Raw genomic sequence first — 21984 nt, 5'->3', positions numbered from 1 at the left:
ATTGGATTTTGAAAATGAATTATATAGATCAAATAAACTTCTTTCAAGTTGTGATCACTTGCATTAGATGAAATCAGCATCATGATAACTTTCCATGCTCATGCATCATTGTGAAGCATTTGCCGTGATTAATTTATTTTGTTTGATTTGTCGATAGACCTTGCGAGATGTAGTTATCACCAGCATCGAAGAATAGCTGAGTTCTTCCGATCAACAGGCAAGCAAAACCCCTTTCAACATTCTGACAAAATCCTATTCTCTCGCTCCTGCTCTCATTTCTATGCATTAGGTCAAAATGATTCAATTGATAGTTGTATTACGATAGCTGCACCTATTCCTTTGCATGACCTGATTTTGATCACAGTAAATAGCTAAACCAATGCAACCTAGCATACCTAGTAGATGCTTGAGTCATATGTGCTTTACCCTGTTATGCTTGCTATGCTTAGGTTGAGTTTGGTCCGAGCATCGGAATGATGTATTGGAATGATCATGTCCTATTGATGAGAGTTAAAGATGTGCAGCTGTTTTGGTAAAGGTAGTGATGAGAGGCCATGTAGGAGTACATGGTGGGTTGTTTCATTGTCGCCGCATATAGGACATGAGATCTTGTGTTGGTGTTCCAAGACTAGCTACTACCGCACATTGGGTTCCGGTAACTCGACCCCTCTTAGCCTATTAACTACTCTGTTCTCACTCCAGAAGTCGCAGTAGTTCGAAACGTTCATAGGTTGTGGCACGGCCTGCTAAGTGGATGAACGGCCCAGTCGAGACCGGCTTGGGGCCCTGCTCACATCGTTTGAGGCCATGTTGGAAACCTCGGCCGGACTTCCATTATGGGTTCCAACTGAGATAGGCGACTGTCTTGGGCGTGAGTCTTAGTAGGTTAACGTCTGTGGCCAACTCCCTCACTGGGCTTCCGCTTGAAGGTTGCCGACGTGCTGGTTTTATGTGCACTTGGCAATAAGTGGCGGAAGCATGTGTGACGAAGTACACCCCCGTAGGGTAACTATCTATTTGAATAGCCGCGTCCTCGCATATGGACTGCTTGGATACTTACATGGTTCATAGATAACTTTAATGGTTACTCTAAAATGGTCCAGATAAGTGTGAGTGCTATGGATGGCCTTCTCGTAGCATGACGAGAGAGGATCCATGGTGGTGTATTGATGTGATGGTTATGTGGACTCGTGTGCACTTTCTCGTAAGGAGACGAGGGAGATATTAAAAATTTGTTGTAGAATAGGTTACCCAAAGGTCAAAGCTGGCTTCTCTCCAATAAACCCCACAATTTCGTTCATTGATACTTGATGCATATGTACTTAGCACTGATGTAAGACTTGCTGAGTACCTTCGTACTCACTGTTGCTTATTTACATTTTTTTAGAATAGACGCCGCTCTCTCTATGTTATCTCTTGACGTTAACATCGATGGTTTAGCTTGGGAACCCAGACAGTGATCTGGCTCCTATGGTAGGGTCGTTGTAGCTTTTAGGCTCTTCCAGCCGCTTTTAGTAGATGTCTGTACCCAGACATGTAACTTTCGCTTGATGCTTGTATGCTCTGAATGTTGGGTCATGTGACCCCTTCCGTTTGTAACATTAAACTATGTTGGCTCTTCGGAGTCTATTAAATAAATGATGTGTTGTAGAGTTATGTTGTGATGCCATGTTGTATCTACACATATCGTGCATATTGTGTGTATGCTTGCAATGCATTTATATGTGTGGGATTCGACACCTAGTTGTGTGCCCTGAGTAGTACTCCATACCGGGAAATGCCTCTTTGTGCTTTCACCGAGCCTTGGTAGCTTGCTAATGCTCCGGACACATTGGTTGACGAGCATGTATCCTTCTTGGTTGCTGTGTGTGTCCCCTGGGGGAAATGTCACGCGGTGTAATGGAGTCCCTGTAGCTTGCTACGACTCATCTACACTCGCTGATGACCGACACCTGCCTTGCTGGGTTATGTATGCCTGTCCCTGTACGGATGTGCCACTTGGGTTCATACCCAGCCATGTGGACCCAGGTTCTTTGACATATGATTGCTGGCAACATAGTCATATACGTGAGCCGAAAGACGCAAACGGTCCCGGCCAAGGTAAGGTGGCAACCAGGGTGATTACCGTGCGTGAGGCCACAAAGTGATATGATGTGTACATGCTGGAGTTGTATGGCTTAGGATCGGGGTCCCGACACTTTCTGACATTTGTTTTTATTTATTTTTGGCTCCAAACTATTCCTAAAATAGATTGAATGATACTAGAGTGTTAGTTGGAATATTTCCAACCAGATATAAAGTTTTCAACATTTTTGAAAACTTGAAAGTTTTTGAATTCAAATTTAAACTTGAATTCAGTGGCTTTTTGAATTTAAATAAAATGCCAAATGTGTTTTTAAAATAGTTTTCTTCCCTGATAATTTGTTTTCAAGAATTATCAGAAATATTGAACTTTTAAGAAGGCCATTTTGGGTTCATTGATTTTGACAAGATTTGAATTTCCTTTGAATAGGAAGTGGCTAGGGTTTTTGGTTTGGGTTTCACCACTTCTTTGGATTTTGTTTCAATTTCTTGAGTGCAATAGAAGAAAACATGAGCACAAATACTAAACCCTAGTTAGGGATCAAGGGATGTGACAACTCACCCCCACTCAAAAGAATCTCGTCCCAAGATTTAGAAGTCGTCGGGAATAGCGCGGGATACTCAAGTCGGAGACGATCCTCTCTTTCCCATGTTGCCTCCTTTTCGTAATGATTTGACCATTGAACATTAATAAACTTGAGGTTTCGACGTCGAGTGGTACGCTCAGCTTGATCAAGAATACGCACAGGGTATTCTCGGTATGAAAGGTTATCTTGGAGATCAAGCGTTTCATGGTCCACTTCACAGATAGGATCCGAAAAGCAACGCCTGAGTTGCGAGACGTGGAAGACATCATGGACCTTGGAAAGATGCGGAGGAAGTTCCAACTGGTAGGCAACTTCTCCTTGTTTGGCAAGAATGCGAAAAGGACCAACGTAACGAGGAACCAACTTGCCCTTGATACCGAATCGATGGGTACCCTTCAAAGGTGTAACCCAAAGGTAAGCCTTCTCGTCCACTTCAAAGGTCACAACCTTATGATGACGATCATATTGGCTCTTTTGACGAGACTGGGTTGTTTTCAACTTTTCACGAATAATGCGAACCTGCTCTTCTGCATCCTGGATCATATCCGGTCCAAAGAGTTGCCTCTCTCGGGTTTCTGACCAATTAAGAGGTGTTCGACATCTTCGTCCATAGAGAACTTCAAAAGGAGCTTTGCCCAAACTTGATTGATAACTATTGTTATAAGCAAATTCGGCGAATGGAAGGCACTTCTCCCAATTCATGCCGAATGATATAACACAAGCTCGGAGCATATCTTCTAGGACTTGATTCACTCTTTCTACTTGACCACTTGATTGAGGATAGAAAGCAGTGCTAAAAGATAAGTGAGTCCCCATAGCATTCTGAAAACTTTCCGAGGAGCAAGAAGTAAATATACTTCCACGGTCTAAGTTAATCTCCAAGGGAACACCATGAAGAGACACTATTCGATAGATATATAACTCTGCTAGCTGGCTAGCTGTTATACTCTCACGAACTGGAAGAAAATGAGCTACTTTGGAAAGACGGTCAATGACCACAAAGATAGCATTATTTCCTTTCTTGGTCTTGGGAAATCTGGTAATGAAATCCATACTGACTTTCTCCCATTTCCATTCAGGAATAGCTGAAGGTTGAAGGGTGCCAGCAGGCCTTTGATGTTCTGCCTTAACTCGACGACAAACGTCGTAGTTAGCAACGAACTCAGCAATTTCTCTCTTCATCCTAGTCCACCAAAACCTCTAGCATAGGTCCTGATACATCTTAGTACTACCAGGATGAATGGTGAGAGGAGAATCATGTGCCTCCTTAAGGATCAATTGCCGCATACGTTTGCTCTTAGGAACCACTAAACGGTTCTGAAAGAACACAACACCTTTCTCATTGATGGAGAAATCCCTAGCGTTTCCGCTAGCAATATTCTCCTTGATCCGGGATATACCCGTATCATAAGCCTGCACGGCTATGATTTGATCCCTAAGAGTAGGCTTTGCCACCAGGGTAGAAAGGAATCCTTGAGGAACAATATGGAGATTTAACTTCCGAAATTCCTCATAGAGATGTGCTTGACCTCGTTGTACCATCAAATTGTTACGATACGACTTACGACTTAGTGCATTAGCCATAACATTGGCCTTCCCCGGGGTGTGAGTTATCCCTAAGTCGTAATCCGTGATCAACTCAACCCACCGTCTTTGCCTGAGATTCAAATCCGGCTAGGTGAAGATATATTTCAGACTTTGGTGATCAGTGAATACTTCGCAACGATTACCAAGAAGGTAATCTCGCCAGGTCTTAAGTGCATGGACTACAGCTGCAAGCTCAAGATCATGTGTGGGATAATTATCCTCATGTGGACGCAACTGTCGAGATGTGTATGCTATCACATGATGATCTTGCATGAGAATGCAACCTAATCCTTGTCGCGAGGCGTCGCAATAGATAACAAAGTTCTTAGAAAAATCTGGAGGTAGCAACACAGGTGCGGAAGTCAGGCCTCTTTTCAGTTCCTGAAAACTATGCTCACACTGTGGTGTCCACTTGAGCTTTTTATCTATCTTGAGGAGTTCAGTTAGAGGCTTTGCAACCTTGGAGAAATTCTCGACAAAGTGGCAACAATAGCTCGCTAGACCAAGGAAACTCCTAACTTGCTTAACCGATTCAGGTTGAGTCCAATCAAGGACAGCTTGAACTCTCTCAGGATTGACAACAATACCCTTACCAGAGATTACGTGACCTAGATAGGTCACTTTTGGTAACCAAAATTCACATTTTAAAAACTTGGAATAAAGGCGATGCTCTCGAAGTTTCATCAATACCAGCCTTAGATGCTCGGCATGTTCTTGTTCGTTCTTCGAGTAGATGAGAATATCATCGAGGTATACTGCGACGAATTTATCCAAATACTCCATGAAGATTGAATTCATCAAGAGAGAGAAAGTGGCTGGGTCATTGGTTAAACCGAAGGACACGACGGTGTACTCGTATTGGCCATAACGAGTGACAAAAGACGTTTTTGGAATGTCGCCGTTCTTGATCTTGATTTGATGGTATCCCAACCTCAAATCCATTTTTGAGAAGACTGAGGATCCAACGAGCTGATCATATAGGTAGTTGATCCTAGGGAATGGATACTTGTTCTTTATGGTGACCAGGTTAACTGGTCAGTAATCTACAACCATCCAATCCGTTATGTCTTTCTTCTTGACGAAGAGGACAGGACAAGCCCAAGGAGAAGAGCTAGGACGAATGAAACCTTTATTCAAGTCCTCATCTAGTTACTTCTTAAGTTCGGCTAGCTCCACGGGTGCCATCTTATATGGTCTTCTGGATATTGGAACAGTTCCCAGAACAAGATCTATCACAAACTCTACATCTCTGTCAGGTGGAATTCCTGGCAGTTCCTCTGGAAAAACATCCGGGAAGTCACGGACTACCGGAATGTCTTCAAGTTCCGGAAGAGGGTTGGCATTGAAGGAATAGAGTTGGCATTTGGCAACTCGACTAGAGACATTGACTATCTCACCCGAGGGATGGGTAAGCTGAACATTTCTAGAATGAGTATCAATCTTGGCATAGTGAGCTGACATCCAGTCCGTACCCAAGATGATATTGATATCCGAAGATTTCAAGGCTATCAATGGTGCTAGAAAAACTAGCATGTCTAATAGAATTTCATTGCCATAGGTTATCCTGGAGGTTTGCCACTTACTACCAGGAGTTTGGACAACCAATGGGATTGGCATATCGCAGAAAGACATGTTATGCAACTGTGCATAACTCTCTGAAATAAAGGAATGAGAAGACCTAGTGTCAAAAAGAACAGACGCTGGGTGATGATTAACAAGGAGCGTACCCAGTATGACGTCAGGATCCTCTTCAGCTTCTTCTGCTGAAACATAGTTCACACGGCCACGTGCAGGAGTTGGCTTCACATAGTAAGCTTTGTCCGACTTGCCTTGCCCAACGGACTTTCCGGGTTGCTTGGCACCCACATTCTGAGGACACTCACGGGAATAGTGCCCTGGTTATCCACACTCGTAACAGATCACCTGATTAGCACGTGGTGCAGCATTGCTAGCTGGACCACCATAGGTTTTTGCTGGAGGGTTGGTCTGATTCGTCTGAGGCGCCACATAGGATGGCCTCGGAGTGTATCTTGGCGGCAGAGAACTATTTGGAACCCACAGCCTGCATTTTGGAAACGCGGAATGAGATGACGAGCCGAAGTCACGGGAGTGCTTCTTTGTGGCTTCATAGTCGGTATGACCAGTCTCGGCACTGATGGCCTTGTTGATCATGGCTTGGAAGCTTGTACATTCGTGGAGGCGCAAGTCACGATGAAGCTCAGGGCTCAGACCCTTACAGAATCTTGCTTGCTTCTTGGCATCAGTAGACACCTCCTTTGTTGCATAGTGGGTGAGGTTACCGAACTCGCGGCTATAGGCATCCACGGTCAACTTTCCCTGGATGAATGCACAGAACTCCTCTCTCTTTCTGTCCATCAGGCCCTCTGGAATATGGTGCAGACAGAAGGCTGCACTAAAGTCTGCCCATGTAGCTGCTGGTTCAGCAGGACGCATAGCTTCAAAGTTCTCCAACCACAGATTGGCGGGTCCTTTCAGAAAGTACGCCGCAAAGGTCACCTTGTCGGCCTCAGAAACATTCGCACAGCGAATCTTACATGAAATACTGCACAACAAATCATCAGCGTTGAGGGGATCGACGGAGTGATGGAACTTTGGAGAATTCAGCTTCACAAAGTCATTGAGGGACACTGCAACATTCCTAGGCTAATCAGCCGTATTTTGCTCAATACGCTCTAACAGTTGGTTTGTCTCCCTTTTGTTTCGCTCTACCTCAAGCATAACTTCCGCCAGAGAGGGCGGGTGAGGCAGTTCTTCTTGCGACACTTGACTACCCTCGCCTTGCTCATTAGCAGGGGCACGGTTCAACCTGGTGAACACCATCCTGACAAAAAAAAACTCACAGCTTAGACCAATATCATCATCAATGCTAGCTATGGATTAAGAATGCACTAAACACATGGAATGCGGAAATGAATATCGGAATAGCATGGTAACAAGCAACTGCTATATATACACCATGGTTCATACACACCATTACATAGTTCAGTACAACCTTAACCGAAGAACAAACTACTGAAAATATGAAACTACTCATCAGAGGCTTCAAAGCTTCCTATACATTATTTATCTATGCCTCCGGAATTCATTTCACGACACAAGCATACTTCACAAGTCACACAGGACTGTGAAAGTACAGCTACTACCATACTAACCTTCCACTCACGGTTCAGGCATCCGCGTAGAACATCTCATAAAGATTGTCTCCATGGCCTGGAAGCTCAACCTGCGGATCAGGAAATACTCTAGCCTGAGACCCCTGGGATCCGTAAGGACACGGATGTGGCCTTGGACCCTTGACTGGTGGTAGTAGAGGTCCCCGAAGAGGGGTGACTCCTCCTATAGCAGGCTAGTCCACATGAGCTGGAAGATGGTTTCTAACATGGTTCAGCATCTCCATATCTCCATACCCTGTCTGGACTACCGGTGCCAGCTGCGTCAAAGCTGTACACAGATGGACACGTGTAGCATAGAGCTCCATACGAAGAGCACGAGCATCCCTGTCTCTATTCTCTAGCATCTCAGCAGTAGATTGCAGCAGCGGATCCTCCATAGAGGAATCAAAGTAGACTCCACTGAGGTATCCTTCTTCACCTGGCTGTGAGGCAGGAACATAGCAGAACTCTGAGTTCTCGAGCAGTTCATGTCAAGCCCTCATGATGGTCACCATTGAATAGGCAGCATCTTGTACTGACATGTCAACAGTGACCCCCAATCCATAAGACCAATGGATTTGCTCCTCAGCTCCAGGGTAATCTGGGAATACCCTAACAATGCAGAGGTACTGGCTCTGATTAAAATCCCGGTACTGCTCCTCCACTGTGTACTCTGGGTACCAGCGGTAACCGGACACTGACATCATCCTGACAAGCATGGCCGTATGACCCAGCACATCAATGCACCTAGTCAGACGAACCACCTAACGAGAAGGACGACCAGAAATCTGAAAATAGAGAGTAATGAAGAAGCATTAGAGCTCTGAATACAAAATTGGACAGCATAACGGCTGTAAATGCCCAAAAACAATTTTGAGACAACCCATAAAAATAGAATAGCGTAACCACTCAACTATCAAGTTCAATTCTCTGATCATCAAACTTACTTCCTTTTCCTAGGGATAAAAGAAACCCAAAATAACTCTCGACCCATTGTCCTATAATCTACCGATCAGAAACACGAGCCTAAAAGAAGATGAGTAACCTAGTCCGTAATCCCCGCAGAAAAGACGAGGATGACCAGAATAGAATAACTTGAGAAGAGAACAAGAGTCTTACGTTCCCTTCCACAAACAATTCCCTTATATATAACTAAAGAAATTCTAGACTCAAGTTCGACCAGTTTGACTTAGTAATCCTACAGTCAGTCAGGCTTTGATACCAACGCTGTCGGGACCCCGATCCTAAGCCATAGGAATCCAGCCTGTAACACATCGCATCTCTTTGCGGTGTCACGCACGGTTATCCCCACGTCTGCAGCCTTACCTTAGCTGGGACCGTTTGCTCCTTTTGACTCGCGTATGCAATTGTGTCGCTAGCAATCCAATGACAAAGAACCCGGATCGACATGACTAGTCATAAACCAAAGCGGCAGTTCCACACAGGGACATGCATACATGACCCAGCAAAGCAGGTGTCGGTCACCAGCGAATGTAGACGAGTCATAGCAAGCTACAAGGACTCCATTACATCACGTGACATTTCCCCAACGGGGACAGACACAACAGCTAAGAAGGACACATGCAGGTCAACCAATGTGTCTGGAGCAGTAGCAAACTACCATGGCTCGTTGGATCACAAGGGGGCATTTCCCCGTAAGGAATGCTACTAAAGCCTACGGCTAGGTAATCGAACCCCATACATATCAAGTACAACACACGTACTCATGGCATACCGATATGTATAGATACATCGATGGCATCACAACATAACCATAAACATACAAACTTTATTTAGAAGGCTCGGAAGAGCCACACACATAATATTACAAGGTAGGGGTCTCACGACCCATCATCACAAGTCATACACATAGTTCTTACAAACCAGCGGAAGAGTAAAGCTGTGTGAGTACAGACAGATGGAAGGATAAAGGCACATGGCCTCACTATCTACAGACCCACCCTAGGGCCAGATCGTAGCTGGGATACCAGCTACTCGTCGTCGTCGATGTCCAGGTAGAACCCTCCATTAGGGTCATTAACAACCTCTACAACAATTAGTAAGCAAACATGACTACAAAAGTACTGAGCAAGACTTTAGGATAAGCTATCTACTCATGCAATGTATGTTGGAATTATGCCCTAGAGGCCATAATAAATGTAGTTATTATTACAATTCCTGTATCAAGATAATCGTTTATTATCCATGCTATAATTGTATTGAATGAAGACTTATATACATGTGTGGATACATAGACAAAACACTGTCCCTAGCAAGCCTCTAGTTGGCTAGCTAGTTGATCAAACATAGTCAGTGTCTTCTGATTATGAGCAAGGTGTTGTTGCTTGATAACTGGATCACGTCATTAGGAGAATCACGTGATGGACTAGACCCAAACTAATAGACGTAGCATGTTGATCGTGTCATTTTGTTGCTACTGTTTTCTGCGTGTCAAGTATTTGTTCCTATGACCATGAGATCATATAACTCACTGACACCGGAGGAATACTTTGTGTGTATCACACGTCGCAATGTAACTGGGTGACTATAAAGATGCTCTACAGGTATCTCCGAAGGTGTTCGTTGAGTTAGTATGGATCGAGACTGGGATTTGTCACTCCGTGTGACGGAGAGGTATCTCGGGGCCCACTCGGTAATACAACATCACACACAAGCCTTGCAAGCAATGTGACTTAGTGTAAGTTGTGAGATCTTGTATTACGGAATGAGTAAAGAGACTTGCCAGTAAACGAGATTGAAATAGGTATGCGGATACTGACGATCGAATCTCGGGCAAGTAACATACCGAAGGACAAAGGGAATGATATACGGGATTATATGAATCCTTGGCACTGAGGTTCAAACGATAAGATCTTCGTAGAATATGTAGGATCCAATATGGTCATCCAGGTCCCGCTATTGGATATTGACCGAGGAGTCTCTCGGGTCATGTCTGCATAGTTCTCGAACCCGCAGGGTCTGCACACATAAGGTTCAACGTTGTTTTATGCATATTTGAGTTATATGGTTGGTTGCCGAATGTTGTTCGGAGTCTCGGATGAGATCACGGACGTCACGAGGGTTTCCGCAATGGTCCGGAAACGATGATTGATATATAGGATGACCTCATTTGATTACCGGAAGGTTTTCAGAGTTATCGGGAATGTACCGGGAATGACGAATGGGTTCCGGGTGTTCACCTGGGGGGCAACCCACCCCGGGGAAGCCCATAGGCCTTGGGGTGGCGCACCAGCCCTTAGTGGGCTGGTGGGACAGCCCAAGAAGGCCCTATGCGCCATAGGAAGAAAATCGAAGAGAAAAAAAAGAGGAGGTGGGAAAAGGTGGGAAGGACTCCTCCTTCCAAACCTAGTTGGACTCAGTTTGGAAGGGGAGGGTTGCCCCCCTTGGCTCGGCCGAACACCTTGGGAGTCCTTGGACCCCAAGGCAAGGCTCCCCCTCTTCCCCCTATATATACGGAGGTTTTAGGGCTGATTTGAGACAACTTTGCCACGGCAGCCCGACCACATATCTCCACGGTTTTACCTCTAGATCGCGGTTCTGCGGAGCTCAGGCGGAGCCCTGCTGAGATAAGATCACCACCAACCTCCGGAGCACCGTCACGCTGCCGGAGAACTCATCTACCTCTCCGTCTCTCTTGCTGGTTCAAGAAGGCCGAGATCATCGTCGAGCTGTACGTGTGCTGAACGCGGAGGTGCCGTCCGTTTGGCACTAGATCGTGGGACTGATCGCGGGACGGTTCGCGGGGCGGATCGAGGGACGTGAGGACGTTCCACTACATCAACCGCGTTCACTAACACTTCTGCTGTGCGGTCTACAAGGGTACGTAGATCGAATATCCCCTCTCGTAGATGGACATCACCATGATAGGTCTTCGTGCGCGTAGCAAAATTTTTGTTTCCCATGCGACGTTCCCCAACAGTGGAATCATGAGCTATGTTCATGCGTAGATGTCTTCTCGAGTAGAACACAAAAGTTTTTGTGGGCGGTGATGTGCGTTTTGCTGCCCTCCTTAGTCTTTTCTTGATTCCGCGGTATTGTTGGATTGAAGCGGCTTGGACCGACATTACTCGTACGCTTACTAGAGACTGGTTTCATCGCTACGAGTAACCCCGTTGCTCAAAGATGACTGGCAAGTGTCAGTTTCTCCAACTTTAGTTGAATCGGATTTGACCGAGGAGGTCCTTGGATGAGGTTAAATAGCAATTCATATATCTCCGTTGTGGTGTTTGCGTAAGTAAGATGCGATCCTACTAGATACCCATGGTCACAACATAAAACATGCAACAACAAAATTAGAGGACGTCTAACTTGTTTTTGTAGGGTATGCTTGTGATGTGATATGGCCAACGATGTGATGTGATATATTGGATGTATGAGATGATCATGTTGTAATAGATAATATCGACTTGCACGTCGATGGTACGGCAACCGGCAGGAGCCATAGGGTTGTCTTTAAACTAACGTTTGTGCTTGCAGATGTGTTTACTATTTTGCTAGGATGTAGCTTTAGTAGTAATAGCATGAGTAGCACGACAACCCCGATGGCGACACGTTGATGGAGATCATGGTGTGGCGCCGGTAACAAGAAGATCGTGTCGGTGCTTTGGTGATGGATATCAAGGAGCACGTGATGATGGCCATATCATGTCACTTATGAATTGCATGTGATGTTAATCCTTTTATGCACCTTTTTTTGCTTAGAACGACGGTAGCATTATGAGGTGATCTCTCACTAAAATTTCAAGACGAAATTGTGTTCTCCCGACTGTGCACCGTTGCTACAGTTCGTCGTTTCGAGACACCACGTGATGATCGGGTGTGATAGACTCAACGTTCACATACAACGGGTGCAAAACAGTTGCACACGCGGAACACTCGGGTTAAGCTTGACGAGCCTAGCTTGTGCAGACATGGCCTCGGAACACATGAGACCGAAAGTTCGATCATGAATCATATAGATGATATGATTAGCATGGGGATGCTTACCACTGAAACTATACTCAACTCACGTGTGATCGGACTTGAGCTAGTGTAAATGGATCATGAACCACTCAAATGACTAGAGAGATGTACTTTTTGAGTGGGAGTTTAGCGATTAATTTGATTAAGTTAAACTCTAATTATCTTGAACATAGTCTAAGTCCACTTTGAATATATTTGTGTTGTAGATCATGGCTCATGCGACAGTCACCCTGAATTTTAATACGTTCCTAGAGAAAGCTAAGTTTAAAGATGATGGAAGCAACTTTGTAGACTGGGCTCGTAATCTTAAGCTAATCCTACAAGCCGGGAAGAAGGATTATGTCCTTAATGCTGCGCTAGGAGATGAACCACCCGCTACGGCTGACCAGGATGTTAAGAACGCTTGGTTAGCACGTAAGGAGTACTACTCAGTAGTTCAATGTGCAGTCTTGTATGGCTTAGAACCGGGACTTCAACGTCGCTTTGAGCGTCATGGAGCATTTGAGATGTTCCAGGAGTTGAAGTTCATCTTTCAGAAGAACGCCCGGATCGAGAGGTATGAGACCTCAGATAAATTCTATGCTTGCAAGATGGAGGAAAACTCGTCTGTCAGTGAACATGAGCTCAAAATGTGTGGGTACTCGAACCATCTAGCTGAGCTGGGGATTGAACTCCCGCAAGAGGCTATCACTGACAGAATCCTTCAATCACTGCCGCCAAGCTATAAAGGCTTTGTGTTGAACTACAACATGCAAGGATTGAACAAGTCACCCGGCGAGTTGTTTGCGATGCTGAAAGTCGCAGAGTCTGAACTCCGTAAAGAGCATCAAGTGTTGATGGTGAATAAGACCACTAGTTTCAAGAGAAACGACAAAGTCAAGAAGGGTAATTCAAAGAAGAGCGGCAAGCCTATTGCCAATCCGACGAAGAAACCCAAAGCTGGACCTAAGCCTGAAACAGAGTGTTACTATTGCAAGGGTATGGGTCACTGGAAGCGCAATTGCCCCAAGTATCTGGCTGATAAGAAGGCGGCCAAAGAAAAATCAGGTATATTTGATATACATGTTATTGATTTGTACTTAACCGGCTCTCGTAGTAGTGCCTGTGTATTCGATACCGGTTCTGTTGCTCATATTTGCAACTCGAAACAGGAACTGCAGAATAGACGAAGGCTGGCGTAAGATGAAGTGACGATGCGCGTAGGAAATGGTTCCAAGGTTGATGCAATCGCCGTCGGCACAGTTTCACTTCAGTTACCATCAGCATTAGTTATGAACTTGAATCATTGTTATTTAGTGCCTGCGTTGAGCATGAACATTATATCTGGATCTTGTTTATTGCGATACGGTTACTCTTTTAAGTCAGAGAATAATGGTTGTTCTATTTCTATGAGTAACATCTTTTATGGTCATGCACCCAATGTGAGAGGACTGTTCATATTGAATCTTGATAGTGATACACACATACATAACATTGAGACCAAAAGAGTTAGAGTTAACAATGATAGCGCCATATTTTTGTGGCACTGCCGCTTAGGTCATATTGGTGTAAAGCGCATGAAGAAACTCCATGCCGATGGACTTTTGGAGTCACTTGACTTTGATTCACTTGACACGTGCAAACCATGCCTCATGGGCAAGATGACTAAAACTCCGTTCTCCGGAACAATGGAGCATGCAAGTGACTTGTTGGAAATCATACATACCGATGTGTGTGGTCCGATGAGCGTAGAGGCACGCGGTGGATATCGTTATTTACTCACCTTCACTGACGATTTGAGTAGATATGGTTATGTCTACTTAATGAAGCACAAGTCTGAAACATTTGAAAAGTTCAAGCAATTTCAGAGTGAAGTTGAAAATCATCGTAACAAGAAGATCAAGTTCCTACAGTCTGATCGTGGGGGTGAATATCTGAGTTTCGAGTTTGGTGCTCACTTAAGACAATGTGGAATTGTTTCATAGTTGGCACCGCCTGGAACACCACAGCGTAATGGTGTGTCCGAACGTCGTAATCGTACTTTATTAGAGATGGTGCGATCTATGATGTCTCCTACCGATTTGCCGTTATCATTTTGGGGCTATGCATTAGAAACAGCTGCATTCACTTTAAATAGGGCACCATCAAAATCCGTTGAGACGACACCATACGAACTGTGGTATGGCAAAAGGCCAAAGTTGTCGTTTCTTAAAGTTTGGAGATGTGATGCTTATGTCAAAAAGCTTCAGCCTGAAAAGCTGGAACCCAAAGCGGAAAAGTGCATCTTCATAGGTTACCCAAAAGAGACAATTGGGTACACCTTCTATCTCAAATCCGAGGGCAAAGTGTTTGTTGCTAAAAATGGAGCTTTTCTCGAGAAGGAGTTTCTCTCGAGAGAATTGAGTGGGAGGAAGATAGAACTTGATGAGGTTGTCGAACCTCTCATCCCTCTAGATGGTGGCGCAGGGCAAGGGGAAACCTCTGTCGTTGCGACGCCGGTTGAGGAGGAAGTTAATGATGATGATCATGAAACTCCAGTTCAAGTTCCTGTCGAACCACGCAGGTCGACGAGACCACGTGCTGCTCCAGAGTGGTACGGTAATCCCGTCATGTCAATCATGTTGTTAGACAACAATGAACCTGCAAATTATGAAGAAGCAATGGTGGGCCCAGATTCCAACAAATGGCTAGAGGCCATGAAGTCCGAGATAGGATCCATGTATGAGAACAAAGTGTGGACTTTGGAAGTACTACCTGAGGGCCGCAAGGCTATTCAGAACAAATGGATCTTTAAGAAGAAGACGGACGCTGACGGCAATGTGACCGTTTATAAAGCTCGACTTGTGGCAAAGGGTTTTTCACAAGTTCAAGGAGTTGACTACGATGAGACATTCTCACCCGTGGCGATGCTTAAGTCCGTCAGAATCATGTTAGCAATAGCTGCATTTTTTGATTATGAAATCTGGCAGATGGATGTCAAAACGGCGTTCCTTAACGGTTTCCTTAAGGAAGAGTTGTATATGATGCAATCCGAAGGTTTTGTCGATCCTAAGAATACTAACAAGGTGTGCAAGCTCCAGTGATCCATTTATGGACTGGTGCAAGCATCTCGGAGTTGGAACAAACGCTTTGATGAGGTGATCAAAGCATTTGGGTTTATACAAGTGGTTGGAGAATCTTGTATTTACAAGAAAGTGAGTGGGAGCTCTGTGGCGTTTCTAATATTATATGTGGATGACATATTTTTGACTGGAAACAACATAGAGTTTTTGGAGAGCATAAAGGATTACTTGAATAAAAGTTTCTCTATGAAGGACCTAGGAGAAGCTGCTTACATTCTAGGCATTAAGGCCTACAGGGATAGATCGAAGCGCGTGATAGGACTTTCACAAAGCACATACCTTGATAAAGTTTTGAAGAGGTTCAAAATGGAACAGTCCAAGAAAGGGTTCTTGCCAGTTTTACAAGGTACGAGATTGAGTAATACTCAGTGCCCAGCAACTGATGAGGATAGAGAGCATATGAGCACCATCCCCTATGCTTCAGCCATAGGTTCTATCATGTATGCAATGATGTGCACTAGACCGGACGTTAGCTTGGCCATAAGTATGGCAGTCAGGTTCCATAGTAATCCAGGAGTGGATCACTGGACGGCGGTCAAGAATATCCTGAAGTACCTGAAAAGGACTAAGGAGATGTTTCTCGTGTATGGAGGTGACGAAGAGCTCGCCGTAAAAGGTTACGTCGATGCAAGCTTCGACACAGATCCGGACGACTCTAAGTCGCAGACCGGATACGTATTTATTCTTAATGGGGGTGCGCTAAGCTGGTGCAGTTCCAAGCAGAGCGTCGTAGCAGATTCTACATGTGAAGCGGAGTACATGGCTGCCTCGGAGGCGGCTAAGGAGGGTGTCTGGATGAAGCAGTTCATGATGGATCTTGGAGTGGTGCCAAGCGCACTGAATCCAATAACCTTGTTCTGTGACAACACGGGTGCCATTGCCCTAGCAAAGGAACCACGGTTTCACAAGAAGTCATAAACATCAAACGACGCTTCAACCTCATCCGCGACTACGTCGAAGGGGAGGACGTAAATATATGCAAAGTGCACACGGATCTGAATGTAGTAGACCCGCTGACTAAACCTCTTCGACGGGCAAAGCATGATCAACACCAGAACTGTATGGGTGTTAGATTTATTACAATGTAATTCGCATGATGATGTGAGGGCTAGATTATTGACTCTAGTGCAAGTGGGAGACTGTTGGAATTATGCCCTATAGGCAATAATAAATATAGTTATTATTATAATTCCTGTATCAAGATAATCGTTTATTATCCATGCTATAATTGTATTGAATGAAGACTTATATACATGTGTGGATACATAGACAAAACACTGTCCCTAGCAAGCCTCTAGTTGGCTAGCCAGTTGATCAAAGATAGTCAGTGTCTTCTGATTATGAACAAGGTGTTGTTGCTTGATAACTGGATCACGTCATTAGGAGAATCACGTGATGGACTAGACCCAAACTAATAGATGTAGCATGTTGATCGTGTCATTTTGTTGCTACTGTTTTCTGCGTGTCAAGTATTTGTTCCTATGACCATGAGATCATATAACTCACTGACACCGGAGGAATACTTTGTGTGTATCAAACGTCGCAACGTAACTGGGTGACTATAAAGATGCTCTACAGGTATCTCCGAAGGTGTTCGTTGAGTTAGTATGGATCGAGACTGGGATTTGTCACTCCCTGTGACGGAGAGGTATCTCGAGGCCCACTCGGTAATACAACATCACACACAAGCCTTGCAAGCAATGTGACTTAGTGTAAGTTGCGGGATCTTGTATTACGGAACGAGTAAAGAGACTTGCCGGTAAACGAGATTGAAATAGGTATGCGGATACTGACGATCGAATCTCGGGCAAGTAACATATCGAAGGACAAAGGGAATGACATACGGGATTATATGAATCCTTGGCACTGAGGTTCAAATGATAAGATCTTCGTAGAATATGTAGGATCCAATATGGGCATCTAGGTCCCGCTATTGGATATCGACCGAGGAGTCTCTCGGGTCATGTCTGCATAGTTCTCCAACCCGCAGGGTCTGCACACTTAATGTTCGACGTTGTTTTATGCGTATTTGAGTTATATGGTTGGTTGCCGAATGTTGTTCGGAGTCTCGGATGAGATCACGGACGTCACGAGGGTTTCTGGAATGGTCCGGAAACGAAGATTGATGTATAGGATGACCTCATTTGATTACCGGAAGGTTTTCAGAGTTACAGGGAATGTACCGGGAATGACGAATGGGTTCCGGGTGTTCACCGGGGGGGGGGGGGCAACCCACCCCGGGGAAGCCCATAGGCCTTGGGGGTGGCGCACCAGCCCTTAGTGGGCTGGTGGGACAGCCCAAGAAGGCCCTATGCGCCATAGGAAGAAAATCAAAGAAAAAAAAGAGGAGGTGGGAAAAGGGGGAAGGACTCCTCCTTCCAAACCTAGTTGGACTCGGTTTGGAAGGGGAGGGTTGCCCCCCTTGGCTCGGCTGAACCCCTTGGGAGTCCTTGGACCCCAAGGCAAGGCTCCCCCTCTTCCCCCTATATATACGGAGGTTTTAGGGCTGATTTGAGACAACTTTGCCACGGCAGCCCGACCACATATCTCCACGGTTTTACCTCTAGATCGCGTTTCTGCGGAGCTCAGGGGGAGCCCTGCTGAGATAAGATCACCACCAACCTCTGGAGTGCCGTCACGCTGCCGGAGAACTCATCTACCTCTCCGTCTCTCTTGCTAGATCAAGAAGGCCGAGGTCATCGTTGAGCTGTACGTGTGCTGAATGCGGAGGTGCCGTCCGTTCAGCACTAGATCGTGGGACTGATCGCGAGACGGTTCGCGGGGCGGATCGAGGGACGTGAGGACGTTCCACTACATCAACCACGTTCACTAACGCTTCTGCTGTGCGGTCTACAAGGGTACGTAGATCGAATATCCCCTCTCGTAGATGGACATCACCATGATAGGTCTTCGTGCGCGTAGGAATTTTTTTGTTTCCCATGCGACATTCCCCAACAATGTATCAATAAGGAATTGTGGGGTTTCATGCGAAAAGCCAACATTTGACTCGTGGCTAGGCAACTTGCATTTTTAAATAATTTTGACAACTTTGATTTCTCGCACATGAGTCCACTAACACCACCAAAATACTCCATCGTGGAATCATTCCGTCTCCATACGGAAATGCCGTCCACGACACTCACGCTTATCTTGACAATTTTATAAGTATCCATTAAAGTTATCTATGAACAACATATGCTTCCAAGTAGTACATATCCACAGACGCGACTATTCGAATAGGTCATAACCCTGCAGGGGTGTACTTCTTCACACATGCTCTCGCCACTTATGGCCATGTGCACGTCATGCACCTCGGCAACCTTCAAGCGGATGCCTAGCGAGGGAGTCGACCACGACCGTTAACCACACTAATACTTAGTCCAGGTCTATCGGCTATCTGAGGGTAACCCGCACGGAAGTCCGGCCGAGGTTTCCGCCACGGCCCCAAATGATGTGCGCAGGGTTCCCAAGCCGACCATCCGGGTGCCACTTGGTACACCGTGCCACTGCCTACCGCAACATAGCCCACCTCTCCGGTCAGCGCTACGCACGGCTCCAGCATGACTATAAACACCAGAAACTACTTGCAAATCCTGGACCAAGTACTAAGCGATTAATAAGTCGAGAGGGTCAATTAAGTATCCCAACGTGTGGTAGTATCTAGTCTTGGATTACATACACGGAACTCAGTTCCTAAAGATGGTTCCAATGAAACAACCCACCATGTACTCCTACATAGCCTTTCACCGGTACCTTTACCAAATCAGGTTCAACACACAACCTTTACTTACTGAACACATTCTCACAATTCTGTTCATCACCCAAATGACAGACCATACACAACTCTAAGCATAGCATGCACAGCAGGATAAGGTTACATCAAAGCATCTACCAGGTATGCTAGCTTGCAAGGTTCAACTATTTACTGTGACAAAGACAGGTCATGCAAAGGAACTGGGTTCAACTAACGTAGTAAAAGGACTGAAAGCATTTATTGGGATGATCAAAATGGTTGCTTGCCTTGTTGCTCAGCAGAGGGACAATATTCGTCAGTCGGGTATTCGGTGGAATCCGGAGGAGCAGAGCCTACCGATAGAAAGGATATCAATCAATATAAATCAAATGCAACAAGATGATGCATGAGCATGGCATGAAGATGAAAGGTGGTAGGCTAATGTAGCTACCATTTATTAAGTTGAAGTTGACTTGAATCAAGATTCACATATCACTTCAAACCTGGTATTTTCTAATACCCTTTTAATTGATTCGACCTGATGCTCAGGTCATCTTGTTTTAAAATGCATGGTAATGATATGTTGAGTTGCTGGTTGTGATTGAGCATTGTTTGGTCATGGCATTTGAAGTGGAATTCAAATGAATTTCAAATTCCAAATCTATATTATTTCATAAGGTTATCCCAATCATCATTTAATCTGTTTGGTGATGTTAACATTTTCAAACATGTTTGAAAATATCAAAATCAGATTCCTTGGATTTTTCTGATACTTTTTCATATATAAATTATTTTCATTGGAGTTACAGATTATTTTCTATGATTTTTAGAAGTTTTGGGCATTTTCTGGAATTCTTTTATAACAAAAAAGCTTAATTGCATCACCATGACAGCAGCAGGTCCAACTGGGCGTTGAAAGTCAAACCTGACCAGTGGGACCCACTGGTCACTGACTCGGGCCAGTTTTTAGTTTAAATTTAAGTTAATTAGTTAATTAACAGGGTTGGACCCACCTGTCAGTGACTGCTTAAGTCAATTTAATTAAGTTAATTTTATTTTTATTAATACTAATTAACTAGAGGCTGGTCCCACCTGTCATAGACTCAGGGGGGTCAGATCCACCGGCGGCGAGGTCGTTCTCGCCGGCGGTGAGCATCCGGCAACCACCAGAACGACGGAGGGGCTCGGAAACGCGGCATAGGCGGCCAAACTGTGCGCAAAGTGCACCAGACTGACCAGCGTTCACCCGCCGTTCCATTTCTGCACAGAACTGGGGCTGATCTGGCCGGAGATGACGCCGGCGACGAGCTTCGCCGTGGCTGAAGCTCGGGCATCATCGGGGTCATCAAAACAGGGGGCTTCACGTGCGGGGCTAGGCTCCTACAGCATCTACACGACGCCCTGAAGACACTCCCGCAGCGGATCTCGTCGGGCTCTGATGAAAACAGGGCTAGAGGAAGAGATCAAAGGGGGAAACTTGGGGGAAATCTTGCTAGGCTCACAGGGAGTGCAGAGGTAGCGCTAGCTTGCTCGGGGACGGCCTGTAGAGAGAGAACACCGGTGGCGAGCTTCGGTGACCCGAGGAAGAAGACGACCGCGTCTCGTCGATTCACTGCGTCCTGGCATCGGGCTCGTAGCTTGGGAGCTTCAGGGAACCCTGGCGGTTCTTCTGCGCGTCTCAGGAGGGAAGGAGGTAGGTCAGAGCGACGGCGAGCTCGAGCTTTGCTTGGGTTCCAATGGCGGCCGAGAGGATAGGTAGCAGGGGGAGAATGGGGAGGGGATGAGCTCGGGCACGGCTCGGGGGATGCTTATCTTCCCTCTCCAGCTCATCTCGGCGAGCCATACACGCTTACAGGTGCGTGGCCGCACCGGAGGAGGCGGCGGCTACCTCCTTCTGCCGACTGGCAGAAGGTAGACGACACGGGAGAGCTGGGCCTGGGCTAGGTAAGCGCTAGATAGAGTTTTTGCATTTTTTTCTTTCTTCAGTTTCTGTTTATTCTTTCTGACATTTGTTTTTATTTATTTTTGGCTCCAAACTGTTCCTCAAATAGTTTGAATTATACTAGAGTGTTAGTTGGAATATTTCCAACCACATATAAAGTTTTCAACATTTCTGAAAACTTGAATGTTTTTGAATTCAAATTTAAACTTGAATTCAGTGGCTTTTTGAATTTCAATAAAATGCCAAATGTGTTTTTAAAATAGTTTTCTTCCCTGATAATTTGTTTTCAAGAATTATCAGAAATATTGAACTTTTAAGAAGGCCATTTTAGGTTCATTGATTTTGACAAGATTTGAATTTCCTTTGAATAGGAAGTGGCTAGGGTTTTTGGTTTGGGTTTCACCACTTCTTTGGATTTTGTTTTAGTTTATTGAATGCAATAGAAGAAAACATGAGCACATATACTAAACCTAGTTAGGGATCCAGGGATGTGACACATGGATATGGTTATTTATGATTTATGTCGAAAACCTAAACACTAGCTAAGCATATATATGGCAACGAGAACAAAAGAGTTTGCCATTTTTTCTTTATCACTTTTATTTTATCAATTGAATTGCTTCAGGACAAGAAATGAGTTAAGCTTTGGGGAGTTGATACGTCTCCAACGTATCTACTTTCTCAAACCCTTTTCTCTTGTTTTTACTCTAATTTGCATGATTTGACTTAAACTAATCCGGACTAACGTTGTTTTCAGCACAACTGCCTTGGTGTTATTTTTGTGCAGAAATAAAAG

The sequence above is a fragment of the Hordeum vulgare genome, chromosome 1H (assembly GCF_904849725.1).
Source record: "Hordeum vulgare subsp. vulgare chromosome 1H, MorexV3_pseudomolecules_assembly, whole genome shotgun sequence".
Taxonomy (NCBI): Eukaryota; Viridiplantae; Streptophyta; class Magnoliopsida; order Poales; family Poaceae; genus Hordeum; species Hordeum vulgare.
This window is presented reverse-complemented; position numbering follows the sequence as displayed.